Source organism: Micropterus salmoides, unplaced genomic scaffold (genome assembly GCF_014851395.1).
Source record: "Micropterus salmoides isolate LMB-PRFRI ecotype aquatic unplaced genomic scaffold, ASM1485139v1 Ms_hic_scaffold_12, whole genome shotgun sequence".
Classification (NCBI taxonomy): Eukaryota; Metazoa; Chordata; class Actinopteri; order Centrarchiformes; family Centrarchidae; genus Micropterus; species Micropterus salmoides.
The window spans coordinates 32,869,136-32,884,608 of record NW_024040263.1 but is presented as its reverse complement, the minus strand read 5'-3'; the positions used below and the strand labels follow the sequence as shown (position 1 = coordinate 32,884,608).

General features: G+C 40.5%; 1 protein-coding gene across 5 annotated transcripts in view; it reads right to left on the bottom strand.

Moving 5' to 3' along the window:
* Positions 1-15,473, bottom strand: part of tenm3 (teneurin transmembrane protein 3) — an 824,111-nt gene that overhangs the window by 255,173 nt on the left and 553,465 nt on the right. The window lies entirely within an intron of this gene.

The following is a 15,473-nucleotide window of genomic DNA, read 5'->3' as shown; positions in this document are numbered from 1 at the left end:
CTCTCCATTTTTCTAAGATCAATGGCCCTCAGGTCCCTGCAATTGGTTTTGTTTCTGGTTTGGAACCCATATGTCTTGTTTATTAAAGCCATGTGTAACGTCGACTACTGACGTAACGACGCTTGCCGTAGCCTGGGGCGAGAGTTCAATCTCGAAACTGTTGGCACCGTTTTCTGATTGAACGACATGTTTCCTTGCAATGTTGTGCAATGTTGCATTAAAAAGCCAGGAAAATGCAGTGTGCTTGCATCCACAACAGGGTGTTCGTTTCAATTGAAAAAAACATTTTGCTATGTTTTGTCGGCGTTGAACTCGACCCTGGTGCATTCGCTCCAAACCAGCTGATGGAAACGCCCCTATTTCCCATTTACTTTTGTTTTGGCGATATTTCAAAAGTCCACTTAAATAATTAATAAATAATAATTAAAGCATGGCTACAGACAGTGATAAAGATGCAGAGAGGCAAATTCACTTTTCACTCAGGTTAGATAAACATCGATTTGCAGATTTGTTTATACGTTCACATGTTATGTTGTCTGTAACCGTGTTTCCATCAACGTTTTTTAATGCGTTTAAAGTTTTTACGCTCGCTTGAGGTGTTTTTTGTCTTTGTCGAAAAAGAGTAAATGCGCTAAATGAGAGATGGAAACACTTTTTATGACTTCTGAGGTAACGACTGATCAGCTGTTTCTGCTGCCGGCGTCTTGCTGGTTGTGCAGAGTTCTGCATGCCTGCTGAGAATTTCATGCACCTGGTGGCTGGTAACGCTCATTTGTGCTGAGAAAAGAGGTGGATGCAAATCTCGGCAGGTAGCCTTCATCATCTGTTCTGCTGAATGATACTTTGCTCTGCACACCGGTCAAACGGACTTATCACTAGGGCTGAAACGATTCATCGATTAAATCAATAAAATCGATTAATAAAATTCATCGACACAAATAATTTGCGTCGATGCTTCGTTTTAATCCATTTAACTATACAGCACAGTGTTTTGCACGGACTTATATTACTGTGGCACATCACGCTTACGCTGTGAACACACGTGATTATAATGGAGCTGCTTGCAAAGTGGAGGAAGAGAGAGAAAATAGCGAGGGACAAAGAAGAAAGTGTCCAAAGTATGGGATTATTTCAAGCCAAAGAAAACAGCAACTGTGTAATGTTACCGTCCGTCCACCGTAAAACGAAACTTATGTCGCCTGGGCAACAGCACGACGTTTTCTTGACAAAACATGGTTTGGAGACCAGCCGTCAGGTGACAGAGCTGCTGTCAGCTCCTGTACTGTGTGTGTGTCCCTGCGTAGTGTGAACGCCACGATCGTTGAAATAATCTATCAAAGCTTCGAATACTAAAATCCTCGTTAGCTGCAGCCCTAGTTATCACCACATATTTTTGCTGAATCTCAATGAATTCTACATCTACTGAGTGTAATAAAATATCTAAACGTTCACAAAATACATACTTCGAATCATTTATCACCATTGATGAACCCCACAAAGGATATTATAGCTTTTAAAAGCATTATTTGGAGGTGCATGCAATTCTCGGCAGGCATGCAAAACTCTGCGTAACACCGGATATTCCCATAACGTGGGGAGACATGGCTGGTAGCAACTTGCCCGCTTGAAACACATTTCTGAGGACCTCTCTATATTTCTAAGATCAATGGTTCACGCTTCTGGTTTGGAACCCATACGTCTTCTTTATTATGGCCACGTTTAACGTCAACTACTGACGTAACTATGTTTGCCGTAGCCTGGTTTATTCGCTCCACACCAGCTGATGGAAACACATTTTTTCACAAAAATTTCACATATTTCTTATTTGTAACATTTGAAAAGTACGCTTAAAATTCGTATGCCGATTGGATGGAAACATGACTAGTCTCTATTCATGTGGTTCAATAATGCTTCTCTTGTGAAGTGATTCTTCATTCACACTTCCAGTGTAGTTTCCCAGTCTACTGAACAGCAAACCCACCTCATAGATTTTCATTAGTATGGAGGTCACACAGCTACCCTCTTGCCCTTTAGTGTAAACCACATGCATAGCTGCTCCTACATCTGTTTCTATTCATCACAGCACGCTAGAACACTCAACTCTTAATCGTCCATGTATATATGCATAAATGCATTCTTATGAATGCAAATGAATCATCACCTCACAGTAACACTTGATAACAGCCTGTTTCATCACTCATTTTAACCAGTCTTGCATCAGGGGAGTTCTCTGCAGTGCTGTTCCCAAACTCCAAAACTGAGAGTCAACGATTTACATGCAGTGTTCCTCAGGAGTGCGTTCATATTTTCTAAACACAAACCAAAGCAAGTGATGCGGTATGTACAATGCTAATGAGGTAAACGAGTCACAACATAACGTTGGTAGTTTTTTAATAGTAGGGCTGTAATGATACAGGCATCTTAAGGTTGTGTGCATAACTTGACTAAGCTTGAGGGGTAACCCACTGCCACAGTTTACTTCGTCCTGATCAAATGTGCAAAAACTTACTTTCCCATAAATGTAGGAGCAAATACAGAAAATAATTGAATTAATTCCCTATATTTTACAAGCGCATCCTAGAAGTAGCTAAAAGGAAATTCTGAAATGCATAGCTGAGAATGAACTTTAAATTAAGATAAAGAGTTACTTAGTAGTAAAAGTCTATAAAATCTTAGTTTGTTGTCCCCAAATTACTTTTATTACATCTTCAGAGAAATTGACTTCACTGATTAAATCAGACCCAAGAAATAAACATGTCTTTTTTTCTTTTTTTTTTCATTTTCATGCAGCTTTCCAGTTCATAATGTTAATGCATGTACCTTAATTGTGCCATCTGGCATTTAATGTATGTAAACAGAAACACAAGTGAGTGGAGTGGAGCGGCAGCACATTGCTCTTCCCATATAAAACAGTCTGCAATCACTCCACTCTCTGCTGCTCCCTGATCCCTCTCTGCTTACAGAAAATCCGCACGAGCACTCAAAAATGGTGAGCTTCCCTTTGGTTGCATTATACAATACAAAGACAATAAAAATTGGTGAAGAGAGGCAAACAATAATCAGTTCTCAGTTGGTTGGTTAAGTCATTTATCAAGCAAAAACATCAAACAGTCTGGTCTGAGGATTTGCTTTTTTTTCTGAATTTCATATCATAGTAAATTGAATATCTTTGGGTTTGGGACTGTATGTCAGACAAAAACAAATGGTATGAAACATCACCTTTGTATGAGGGTGTATTAGGGCCATTGCAGTTAAAACTAAATAAACAAAAACTGATGTAAGATGTCACAGTGTCGGTTAGTTCGTCCAGGTCAGTGGCTGCAGCCTCAAAAATGTTGTTTTTCCATTACCAGTTCCAGCTCAACTTGCCTGGACTCTACTCGGTTGCAGATAGTACCCAGAGATAGTACGCCACATGCAACGCCATACACAACTGTTGTGACAAAATGTTCAATGCGACACACACACCAGCGAACCACATACAGCTGTAACAGATAAGACCGATAAGCATAGCCATGGGAAGAGTTTTTAAGTTGGGGGTGCTGTGGTGGGAGGTGCATTTTTTGCGTGTCACGTCCAAGTCTAATAACATAAACACACGCTAATAAGAAACAAACATATTTACAGTCTTGTAACTACCACACTCCGTTGCACACAGCAATGTTAAGCATGTTATGTTAACCTGCTCAGTGGCAGCTCATAATAAACCAAACGCTTTCTCTTGAGCAGGGTGGTCCTGTTACGTTACTCCAAATGTGGCTTGGCGCTTAGGAGTTGAGTAGATAAAGTCCTGCTTGCTTTGGAGCTCCGCAGGCTCCAGGCCACTGCCTCTGAGGGTTGCAACAGTGCTTGGCAACAGAGAAGACCGAAATATGTTCTGCCTTTTCGGGCTTGGTTCTACAGTCCCCCAATCTTTGATCTGTAGTCCCCTCTGATAATCTTTTTGCCATCTTTCAGCAAATTGAGTGTAGCCAGAAGATCACTGTAAGAGAAACAGACGCGTTTGATGGCTTTGGCGATTCTCCAATTACAGTAGCAACACCCCGTACAAAGTTCAAAGTATCAAGGCTCACTTTACAAGCAACCTCTTGGAGAACCAAGTGTACATACATTGACTGAGGGCATAATTCTTGGAGGCGAGCCTGCACTCCTGAAAAGCACCCGGACATATTACTGGCTCCATCAAAGCAGTATGCTACAAGGCGTTTGACTGGAATGTCTCGAAAACACATCCTTGATGCAGGAGAAAAGATACGCTTTATAAAATCCCCAAAATAAACAGTGACACTCCAGGCTGCTGTCAACAAATTGCAAATTAAACGAGAACTGCTCTGTAGTCCCATCAGCTGTTAATCCATAAAATCTGGATTCCGATGAACAGGCGACAATATCCCTCTGAATAGCATGGGCAAACTGTTGGATAATTTCACTTTGTATAGTGTTGGACATCCAGTTATTTCTTCTCATCACCCACTCTCGTTCTTTAGGGAGATCATCAATTCGTAAAGGATTCCATCACGTGTGGTGTCGCCCCCTGAACGGGATCCCCTTGCTGCCCAGGAATCTAAGGGCCCGTGTCCACCAAAGCGTTTTTTACCAGCTGAAAACGCCAGCTGCTGTTCTGAAAACGCCTAGCTGGGAGCGCTAGGGTGCGCTTTGGAGGCGCAGTGTTTTTTTCGAGACGCTGTGGTTGCTATGATACATAATATCTGTGTAGGTGATGTGTTGCAAGTACGCTACCTAATTTTACTGTGTAGAAAATGGCACCACAAAGTAGGGTAGGCTTACTTGCCTCTGGCCCTTGCTCTGCATGAAGAGAAGACTGAAACATGAGGGGACAGACTCGCCATTCGTGGGTCCAGGAGATTTGAAAGAAACTTGAGATGAGAAAGAAACTTGGAAAACACATTTTTTCCTTCTCATAAAAAACTTTTTCTCAGAATAGTTCTGCCCTCCCCTGGCTGCATAGTTTTTTTATGCAATGGCCCTAATATGTGGTACCTTTGACTTCTGGAGAAAAATGAAATTTATTCCACTATTTTCTGCTTAATTGATAAAAAACATTAATTAGCATCATTATCGTACAGTATTATCCTTAGAACCAGACCAATCTTGTGAGCTCATGTTTCACTTGCTCTTCCAGGCTGCCCTCCCATACAGACCGATTTCCACCCGCAGTGGATCCGGCCAGGCCAATCACAAATATTTATCTAGTGTGGGGCGGGTTTGATATGATGAATGATTGATGCACCATTGAGACATTTTTGTGAACAACCAAGATGGCTGACGCTGATGTGGAAAGTTCTGTTGAATGCTCTATTTTGTCAGTATTAAACGAACTGGGCGGTATGTTTTCTCTAAAAAAAGAACAACTGCTTTTAAACTTATGTTAATAGGAAAGATGTGTTTGCCGTACTTTTGACAGAATTTGGTAACTATGCTACATCACATGTTTTGTTAGCTACCCAATTGCTTCCAGTAGCATTCAAGTTTCCACCCATTGGAGAAGATCCAGACTGGTCTGGCAATGGAGTGAAAATAGACTGAAAATATCACAAATGTGTATTCCATGCTCTACAAACTAAAAATTTACAAATGTGTAAAATGATTTGTGCATAATTTTGAACACTCACAAATGCGTATTCCAATCCACACAGAAATACTAGTTTTGCAAATATCATGACTAAAAATATAAATACTTTAAGTACAGATTTTTTTCTTAAGAGATCAGATCATTTTGCTCCTGAAAAGCTTCCTGTGTATACACATTTCTAAAAGTATTTGTGACATTCTTTTGTATTTATTTAGATTGTTAAATGCTTGATACGCATGGATCAGGTTACATTTACATTTACTTATGCTGCTCTTCATGCTGAGTTATAAGTAAGATTCAGCGATGGGAGAGTAAGCTGATGGGATGGATCCACAGGCTCTCAGCAGTTCTTTGAGTCGTGCCTGCCTCTTTGGAGGCATACAGAGTTGGCAGCTGGTGTCAGTAGGGGGAGAGCTTAACATGAGTTTTGATATAAAGGATAGTATATCACCTGTTAGCAGCTCAAACACAAAAACATCAGCGCCAGCCTTTAAAATCCATGTAGCTCTATTTTGTGTGCCTGTTAGAAACCTAAAGGTTTTCAGAGAAAATGCTGAATTCAGTCACAGACAAGAAAGGTTGGCTTGAGTGAGAAGCAAAAACAGACGTAAAGAGAAGTAGAGGAAGGCTAAGAGAAAGGAGGAAGCAAAGCCAGCCAGTAGTGGTCAGACAGCTTTACAAACCATCAACTTAATCTGACACAGAGAGCCTTAAATCCCCTTCCTTCTGGACCTGCATACGTGGGTGTGTTTGTTTATGTGTGTGTGTGTGTGTGTGTGTGTGTGTGTTTGTGCATTCTATTCTGTTAATCAGAATTAATCTCATTTTATATAATCGCATTTTTAATTACAGCAGGACAAGAGTACTAGTGACCCAAATCATTCATTTGCCATACCTGCTTATTTCTATTCATACATACATCTGTGTCTCCACTTAACCTGACCTACAGGTTTTTTGGACTGTAGGAGAATTACCAGGAGCTCCAGGAGGAAGCCTGTGCAAATACATAAAAACAAGATGCAAAATATGAAGAAATGCTCGCCATAGAGCCACGATGGTGCCAAGTGCTAATGAGATACATGATATTCATGTATTAACTGCTGATCTGCATTGGGCTGGATAATCATGGTGTGCCATGCCGTGAGCAAGGGCCGTGTTGGCAGGGGGCCCCTGAATGATTCAGAGGAACAGGAGGTGTTCTATATATTTATTTTCTCAGAGCATTTTATTCCTTCCTACAAATCAAACCTGAACAGAAAAGTACTCAATTACATTAACATAAGAGTTTATGTTCATTGGAGTTCTGTCTCATTTCAAAAACCGGGTGTGATGCATTTAATATTAGTCAGTGACAGTGTCTGGTCCATTTACACATAAGTGGGATTTTCAACATAAAAACTCATGAAGCAATGACATACATTCATTCTCAAAATGTTTAACTGATCTTCTGACAAAAAGTACCTAAAAATGTAGTCCCACCTTCACTGAGTCGGTAATATTAAATATAACTTATCACTTCCTGCAGCTGCTTCTGCATAATGATTTCTCTGATGTGAATTCCTTGAAGAAACATTTGGTTGCTTCATTGATGTATAAATAAAGCACACACTGTTGGTTCACATCTAAAACCCGAATAGCTAAATAAAATGAAACCAGCTTTTCTAGAAATCCACTGAGTGAAGAACTGACTTTGCATTGGTATTAAGTACAAAATAACCTTTTGAAGCCTAAACAGCTATTGCTCTGTGTTCACTCAGGGTTATGGTTTTTACACAATGTTATATTTTTAATTAGAGCCACATTGATGGGACATCCTGGGCTTTGGTAATGTAAAAAACATAAATTGATAGTGTAAAAAAACAAGAACAAAACAAATCACATTTTCCTGGATTCCAGTAATATGGAACGGTGTATGACATTTAAATGTTGTGACTCTGAGAATTGCATCAGTCTGTTCTGCTTCAAATAGCTCAAGGGAGCAATTTCTGCTATTAAAGCTCTGAGAAATCACAGCAAAGTGAATGAATAAGAAAACAGCGCTCCTTATATCAGTTAGATGAATAAAAATAACGGGGAGTTCAGTTGACCTTGTCAGACACAGCTTGAGCACAGCTTTTATTATTTTGATTGTTTTGTTTGCAGCACAGCTGTTCTGGCTGTATACCAGTACCTAAGTGGAAGGACTAAGTTAGAGGTTGATTTCCAGCTTTGGAGCCTGCATTCCAGTTTGTTCCAGTCCAAAACAAAACATCTCCACGAGCATTAAATCCAACTGCCAAAGGATGAAGATTATGCTCGCCTCTGTGTTTGTGACTGACCTGTGTCTGTTAAGATAAGTGAACAAGATAAGTGTGTATTGCACGGTGTGTTAATGGGTATTTCAGTGTGTGTGTCTTTATGAGTGTGAGAATTATGTGTATGTTTGTGGAAACACAAAGGAGCTGGAGCTTGGGGGCGTTTTTCTAACAGTTTACCACAGTAGAGCTGTATGCTGCCGATGCTTCTGTTAATCACAGAATACACACATTATGTGCTCAGTAGCATCCCTCCCTCTTTCCTTTTCTCTCATCCCCAGCTCTCTGCATTCCTCTCTTCAACCTCTCCTTGCCTCCAGCCCCCTGCTCACTCCAGACCTGTCATCCACTTGATGTCCGTCCACCAGATGTCTTCAGACTTTCCCTCCTTTCCTCATCACCTGACCACCCCACCCATTCACACACCTGTTTCCACTTCTCGTCAGCCCCGCAGTCATCTGAGCTTCCCCATCCATCACCCACTCACATGAGGTCAATGTCAAAACGTTTTGCACCACTTTGCAACGTTTTCAGATTGAACAACATGTTTCCTTGCAATGTTCTGTAACGGGCTTCAAGGTAAATTTTCTCCCGTTTGGTGGGCGTGTTACGGGTGTTACCCAATCAGCTACAACAACTTTGTAAACACAACTGTGTTAAAAAGGCAGGAAAATGCAGCGCGCTTGTGTACACAACAGGGTGTTCAGGCACCACCGTTTCCATTGAAAAAAAATGTTTTGCTACGTTTTGTCGTTGCTGAACTCGCCCCGTATTTACTGGTCTGTTTCCTTTGTTCCTTGGCAGCTTGTCTAGTGTACATTGGCTAGCCTTCTGTTTACCAGACCTGCCTATTTTGGACCGTATTTCCCGGCCTTTTCTGCCTGTTCCTTGTCAGATATGTTCGTCATAGCACTTTTTTTTTCTTTTTGACACTTTAAGTACATTCCATTGATGCCATTTGTGTATTATTTAAGTAAAATGTATGAAATGGATGAATTATATCTGCATACAGAACTGCCTTGTGTATTGACCTCAGCACCTTTTGACTGTATCCTAGTCATGGACGAATTTGACTTTGATTTATACACAGTAAGACATTGAAACACATGTGCATAGCTACTTCCTGAACTCATTCCCAACAGGTGAGGCTGTGTGCATCTGACTCTTCATGGAATAAAACGACAGTTAAGCGCTGTAAATAATCAACTTTTTTCTGCTGAGGAGATTGAGTTGACTTCAAAGTTGAGTAGCTCCTCAACTTTGAAGGGGAAGCTGTTTTTAGATAGCATCTTAGTGAATGGGCAATGCAATATGTGCCCAGTATGTAGAGCCCGTTTTCCCACAGCCTGGACACAACTGCTCTCAGCCTCAGTTCTGCCAAGACCAAAACGCCACCTGAAACACACAAGCTGCTGGCGTACTATTTCACTGTTCATTCTTCTCCTTTACAAAACAACATACTGTGTTAGTAATGCTCGCTGCTGATGGGATGTCAGCTAGGTTGTAGTGTGTGAATTCTGCAAGTCTTCCTACTGCTGTCATTTGGGGATGGAGGTTAAAGTTAAACTTAACAGCAAATATGCAACAACTATAAATCCTAAATAACTTATCTTCCCCTGTAAAAACAGATTTTACTGGAAATTAGGGTTCAAAACAAAAGACAAGTTTAAATGAGGGGGACGAGACGAAGTGATGGAGAATGTTGAGAGGCTAAAGTCGGCGCTACCAGGGCACCAAAATGGACAAAACAGGACGCATGTGGACGTCCGCACAGACCCTACGCGTACGATTTTTCGTCATGCGGACCCTAACGGACCCTCGCGTACTCACGGACATGCAAAGTATAATCCTTGCTTAAGGACAGATGGGACAAAGAAAGTACAGACCGAGAAAGAGTGATTAAGAACAGGGGGATTATTTCCTTTTAAATAGATGAAATGTACATTATAAATACATTTTATGTAGGCCAGACAAATGCATGTTTTACAATTAATATCTAAGAATGCGTTTGACACAAAAGTGATGGTATTTTCACTCTGCTGGGAGGAGGTGGAAAAAAAGAAAGGAGGATGAGAATGAAAGGGAGCAGGCCAGGAGAGGAAAGAAAGATGGGTGAAAGCAATGATCAGTTCTCGGTTGTTTTTCGTTAATAAATGAATTAAAATAACTTGATCAGGGCTTCATCAATAATTAAATTGTTAATTAAAACACTGTGCTTCAGTGAACAATGAAGGAAAGCTAATAGGGATTAAAGAGCCAGTTCAGGATTCCTCTTTATTTAAGTATATCAATTAACATAACAGCTGTCAGTTGAAGACCTCATTGCTCTTGATTATTTATTGGTCAATTTTTAATTATGTATTTGTTTGTATAGCACACATTCCTATGATCTTCAGTAATTATTTCAGAACACACACATTATTTTCGCTATTTTCTCACATTACTGTCAATGCTTTGTCTATACAATAATAATGTATGGACACCACCTCCCACCAACATCTTACATAACTGTACCTGAATTATTCACTCTGTAAGTTAACTCTCAGTGCCATGCCTTCAATTCATTGTGTGCCTGTAGGTAGAAGTGTAGTCCAGGTATACTTGGAGAGAGAGGAACACTAAAAGTAGATTTATTCTATTGAATCCAATAAGTTATACAAGTGATGAATGCAAACCAGCAGAAGAGAATAACTCTTTCTCTATATCCTATATATTTGTTTTTGGTATTCTACACAGTACTGTACAGTAAACACTGCAAATCACTGATACTGATTTACTGATTCCAGTGCACGCAACACCAATATGAGAAAAAAAGAGCACAATAAAGACTCCAGTGTATGTGTTCAGTATGTATGAAAAGGTAAACATCAAAAACCAACATCCAGGTGTTGCCATTATCTACATTTAGCAGACAAAAGCAAAAAATGTGAAATCAGACATTTCTGCAGGATAGTGTTTACTACAAGTAAAACTCATAAAAAAGGATAAGAAAGCAAAATGGAAGATTTTTATGTAATCTGCCATTGAACTTTTGTGGACTAAATCTAGCATTTCTTTTATGGTTTCCTCCTAATTCAACATGATACTTGTCTTAAGTCTATTTCAGCTGAGAAACCACAAATCTGTAAAAATTCATAGTGAAATGTTATCATTCCAGGTCCTTCAATTTGTCCATTTATTTAAATGGAATAGAAATAGTAATAAATTTGTGTATGATTGGGGGCAGATTTAGGATCCTAGTGGCCTGAGGATAGAAGCTCCTCCTGAGCCTCTCAGAACTGGCCTGGTGTGTGCAATACATTCTCGATGAACCTTGAGGAAACTATGGTGTTAAAAACGAAACTGCATCCAATGAACACAATCTCCCTTGCTCCCCTTCTTGTCCAAGTGAGATAGGATGGTGGGAGGATGTGTGCTTTGGCATCTTCAGCTGATCAGTTGGGACTGCAGGAAAACTGTACTGGGTCCAGTGTGCTGGGTAGCGAGGAGCAGCCGTTCAAAGCACTTCATCATGAGTGCCACTGGGCGGTGGTCATTCAGGCAGGCTGCTCTTATTTTTTTGGGCACAGGAATGATGGCGGACTTCTTGAAGCACGTGGGTACAAAGATTCATATCATTGTGAAAACTGGCACTAGTTTGTCAGCAGGTAGTATGAGGACCCGCCCACTGATACCATCCTGCTGGTTCCTTGGTGTTTTGTTTTTTTCCTGACGTCATACTCAGAAAGGCTGATAGGTGTGAAAGGTGCACCCACCCCAACCTCTGCTTTATCTGTTTTTTTCCTGTTGGCTGCCAATGGCCTCACAACAAGCATAAAAGTTGTTTAGCTCACTTGCTAGTGACACATCAGCACTAGAAGTGAAAAAGGGATGGGCTTGTAATCTGTCATAGTTCTTAAACCTTGCCACGTGCTTGTGGGATTGCCCTCCTGGAATTGTAGCTCCACTTTCTTATCGAGATCCCCTTTTGCCTCCATTACCACTCTTCCTACTTTGTAGGTGGCTGCTTTATAACTGTCCATTCGTTTCCAAACCTCAGCTATAGATTGTAGGCTGCAGTGTGTGTGTGTGTGTGTGTGTTTATGGCGTCAGGGATACTTGTGGTAATCCATGGTTTCTGCTTGTGGAATGATTTAAAGGTTCAGTGTTTTAGTGGCATCTAGTGGTGAGAATTGCAAATAGCACCCCCACTCCCCTATCCAAGCGAGTAGTATAGCTACGGTGCCTGAGACAGAACAAAAGATGTCCTCTGTGAGATAGCAGAGAGTTGCCAGTCAAGAATTCAGGTTTCTTTACATTGATATTAACAAATTATATTTACTTTATTATTCAGTAAACCACAAATCTGTTTAAAAATTCATAGTGACATGTTCTCGAGGTGGTGATGGCGCAATGGATGAGACTATGCCTTTGGTGTGAGAGAACCGGGTTGACTGAGCAAGACAATTAACCCCTAGTTGCTCCAGAGGCGTGCGACCTCTGACATATATAGCAATTGTAAGTCGCTTTGGATAAAAGCGTCAGCTAAATGAGTAAAATATAAAATGATAGGCACACGGTCTTGTTATGTGTCACTATTGGCAGTAAAATAAATCTGTTTTCCACCAGGGCAGTATTCAACAGAAGTTAAGATGGCTGATCTGAGCTTTGACGCTGGTAGCTACATTTTATTGCCAATTAGTGATCAGCTGATTTTCTGTACATAACTGACAAGGCCAAAACAGAGCGCTGGAGAGAGAGAGAGAGAGTCACTACATGAAATTAATCCAACTACATGTTTTTTCTACCAGAGCAGTAAAAGTTTAGCTGGCTGATCGCTTCCATGCTGTAAGCTAACGTTACCTTTTATTTCCAATTACTGATCAGCTGATTGTCTCGCTAAGGTAACCAGACAGCGCTGGAGAATAACAAGGCTACATGAAATTAATCCAATTAAATATTTTACAGAAGCGGATAGGAGAAACACGCCAGGTCTGTCGGTGATTATGGCCAGCTAAAGCGATCCAACAACAGCTTTCATTTGCATCGCTAAAGTCTGACAAACTTAAGTTAATTACCTGTCGAGCAGAAAACAGACAACTTCAGCTCCGCTTTGAAAACACATAAAGCCTTCCATCTGGGAAAATCCACACTGCATATGGCCGTGATTTTTTGCCGTCATCTGTCTGTATCTGTACCGACTCGTACTCTGTCTGGCTTCATGGTATAAAGATCCACAGGCTGTCGGCTCTCGTGCTAAATAGCACGTGTGCGCATTCATTTGTCCAAATGTCACTTCTCTTCTTACTTCTAATAAACCAGAGGACTACTCAGAGACTGCATATTATTGTTATTATTATTTCCTCTTCTTCTTCTACGGACGCATTTAATGTAGTGACGGGCGTCTACACTGCCAGAATTATACAAGCAGAAGAAGAACGCCGAGATGACGAAACGCGCTGTGTAGCGCTGTTTGTTCGTTGTCAGCTATGGTAGAAACATGATGACACAATACTCCAACCTCCATAGAAGGGCGTGACCGCCGTTATGTAGATATAAATGGTTCATTCTAAGGTAATAAAAACATAACGGTTCATTATGTAAGGTCTTTACACACCACTGAAAACATAGTTATGGATCTTATATAGCATTTCTGTCAATAAATCCTCACACACTGGACCTTTAAAATGTAGTTTTAGGTACAGTTGTTTTTGTTGTTTCCACCACAGACTCAGTGAATCCATTGATGTCATTGGTGATGTCAATGGTGGTATCCTGGAACGTGCTCCAGACTGTCACGTAGTACATACTGTAGGGGCTTCTGATTAGCCTGACCATTTCCTGACCTCTCCCTTCACTGCGGGAATGTGTCATAGTTTTTTTTTGAATACTTTGACCTTGGCAAGATGGCTGCATGGCCACTCTACCCGAACACAGGTAGTGATTCCGCTCTGTAGCTGTTTTTGAATGTAGTCCTGAGTATTTATTCCCCATATGCTGATGGAGCTAAGGTCTTCCAGAATATACCTCACATTCTTCATTAGGGCCTCTACAGAAAAGCTGTATAAAAAAAACTTTATTTTTTACACGTATGCATTTATTTCTAATCGGTCATTTGGTTCACCCAAAAAAGGCATTTATTCCCACTTACCCCTATAGTGTTATCTAGCCATACACAGGTTTTGAGATCCAGTCTCTGCTGATAAATCCAAAGCCCTTGCCTTGCTGAATAGATTATTAATTAAGTGTGGCGTAAATGGAAATCTTCAGTGTACATCATCAGAAATGAAGCAGTGAAAAACTATTAAAACTCTTAAATTTTAAACGGTATGATGATGTTGTTTACGTTATGCTATCATACACATATTGTCAAATTTCCACAATTTCTTTTCCAATTTGGAACCATTTGTAAGGGGTCACCCACTCCTTGCCACTCATTCTGCATTCTAACGCTTAACATGCACAAACTGCGTCCTTAAGTTATGCAAATGCAACTGACATCCTTCAAAGACAGTGGCGTATTTTTGTCACATAACTGTTTTCAGAAGCCATCTCTTCCTCATTTTTAGTCAGCTTCTTTAAATTAGTTAAGACTGTATTGTTCTGTCATGTAGAGCTAATACTGTCAAGTCAAATCTACAAAATTGGTTATAAAGATGCTAAGTGTCCACCTATCTGTCATGCTACTGACACTGTGAATGGACCATGCATTTGCAATACTAATCACATTCACTCATTCACACACACGTCCATACACTGGTGCAAACTTCTCATCAGGAGCCATAGAGCACCTCAAAGTGCTCACGATGATACTAAGCTCATACATCATATACATATACAGAAACAAATGTATAGTTCTTCATGACAAAATAATTTTGTTGGCGGATTAGTTTGAGATATTCAAATAAGAAACAGCCACAGTGAGCTGGTCAGAGGAAGACCTGCAGGCCACAGGCTCTAAATGCAGTTTCTGTGAATCAACAAATCTCCTATAAATTATCCAAGTAAAAAATTAATGTGCTACTCTATCAATATGAAACGCCATTTATGACATGTGCTCATCACAAGCTGAATTAACCACGTATAATCACCACATGGCCTGTCAAAAGATAGCCAGGTCCAGAGCAGCTTGAGCAGACTTTCCAATCAAATGCGGTAAACACGACCGAAGACAGAATATGCAAAAGCAAAGTTATGACATTTAGACATTCCTGTCACTCCCTTACCTCTCCCTCTCCAGTTCATCCTCCCTCTTTTGCTCTGCTGTCCATTCCTCTTCCTCATTCTTTCTCTCATTCCGTCCGGTTCATGTAACTCTCTCTATCCTATCTGTCTTTTCATTTACCTCTGTCTCTCTGTCCATGTTATCTGACCTGCGTTCAATGAGTTTCCAAAGTGCAAATCTGCTGGGATAATCTCTCTCTCTCTCTCTCTCTCTCTCTCCATTTCCTACCTTTCCCTTTCTCCCACCTAATCTCCCTCTCCCCTCTCAGATTAAAAAAGAGAGGGGGATGAGAAAAAGAAAGACAGTTGCTGGGATGAAGTTGTTTGTGAGAGGAAAACACACTCACACAAAGATTTGAAGTGAATGAACAAAACATAGATAT